This window comes from Frankliniella occidentalis, unplaced genomic scaffold, assembly GCF_000697945.3.
Source record: "Frankliniella occidentalis isolate FOCC.00 unplaced genomic scaffold, Focc_3.1 Scaffold14, whole genome shotgun sequence".
NCBI lineage: Eukaryota > Metazoa > Arthropoda > Insecta > Thysanoptera > Thripidae > Frankliniella > Frankliniella occidentalis.
The window spans coordinates 1915654-1917239 of record NW_026267144.1 but is presented as its reverse complement, the minus strand read 5'-3'; the positions used below and the strand labels follow the sequence as shown (position 1 = coordinate 1917239).

The 1586-nt window shown below is 54.3% G+C and overlaps 1 protein-coding gene across 1 annotated transcript in view; it reads right to left on the bottom strand.

Annotated features, from left to right (window-relative positions):
* Window positions 1–1586, bottom strand: part of LOC127748817 (calpain-C-like) — a 35962-nt gene that overhangs the window by 33382 nt on the left and 994 nt on the right. The window lies entirely within an intron of this gene.

Below are 1586 nucleotides of genomic sequence, written 5' to 3'. Positions count from 1 at the left end.
CCCCCCTCCCCCACCTCCAGCCGCCAGCCGGCGGCCAGAGGCCAGGCCGAAGCTCGGTGCCGTCCGTCAAGTGCGCGACCCACCACAACGCGCCGGGACCACCTCCTCTGCCCCAGCAGCGCCTGGCGCCAGCGAAGGGCTCCACGACGACGCACTGCCCCCCACCTCACTCCACGCACTACTTTTTAAAAGTTTCTGGGAAAAGTTAGCAGCAGGGGAAAAAAAAACACAACAAAAACAAACACAAACTTATTCCTCCTCTCTTTCGCTGGCTGTGCGGAGGCAGATAGCCACGAACTCCAGCGGCTGGGGTACAAAGTAAGGGTCGACACACCAGTGCTAAGTTCTCAGGCAGATATTTCTCGTTCCAAGAAAAGTCATTTGTAAGCAGTCTCTCAGTTTTCAAGAAGTGTGCGCCTGTGTGCTTGCTAATGTCGCTTTTTATTTTAAACGCAGTTAGAGACTTAATTGTTCAAAGCTGCGAATATTTTTCCAAATTTGTTCGTAACTGCAGTGACGCATGCGTATAAAATAAGTACACATAAGTATCTAATTCTTTGTTAGGCAGATTTTATCAAGTTTTGATATACTTTACACACTGAATAGACGCGTACACAATGAAAACGTTTTTCAATTAGAGTTTAAAAATTCTCACGAGAAATATATAGGGGAAACTACCTTAAAACCCCCCGTCTGACCCAACTATTCTTTTCACAAGGTGCCTTTTGGCAGTGTGTCACGTGTGGCGTACCTTCACGGGCAATGAGGCCCATTCTGATGCGCCACTGTCATCGCGGAGCCGTTACGGAGGCACGCCGTGTATGCCACGAGCATCGCGCCGGGGCCCCGGCCGGGGCCGGACGCGGTTAGGCGTAGTGCTGCCGTGGCATATGCAGCAGGTGAGGTGACGGGACTTCATCTCCAAATCGATCAGTTTTATGGCCCTGCACGTACAACAGACACGCTGTACGCAAGTACGTAGTGTTGTTTTTGTTTCTTTTTTTCACAATTTTACAATAATGTACCGTGTGCCTGAATGAAATCTTAGATATCGTGGTTATAGTGAACAATGCACGCTCAGTCAGACTTCGTCCCCCGTATCACACCTCCCACACAGCAACACAGCCGCAGTAACGACGCCCAGAATCACTGCGAAAACTTGTTTCCCGTTTGTTTGGTCGGCAGGCAGAGACCTAATCTGGTAAATGGCGACAGTGGAGCAGTGGTGTGGCACCGCGGCAAAGTCACCCTCAGGGCAAAGTAGTTGGGGGCGTCGGCGGGAAAGGGGGAAGGGGGGCAGTGAGGGAGGCGGGAGCGGGGGCACATCGCTGCAGCAGGTTGACCCGAGCCGGCTCTCATACCGCTACACGCACGCCGGCAGGCGGGCGTCGGCCTGACCGCCCCGCCCCGCCCAGCCATTGGGCCCCCAAACTTGTTTCTCAACTTGGTGGGCCAAATACCTTTGGCGAAGGCTTCTCGCCTCGCCCCGCCTCCCCCTCCTCTTCCTCCTCGCCTCCTACTCCGCGACCCCCGCGTGCTCGGCAGGACGAATTACCGGGGCCTTCTCCGATACTTCTGACCCCCCC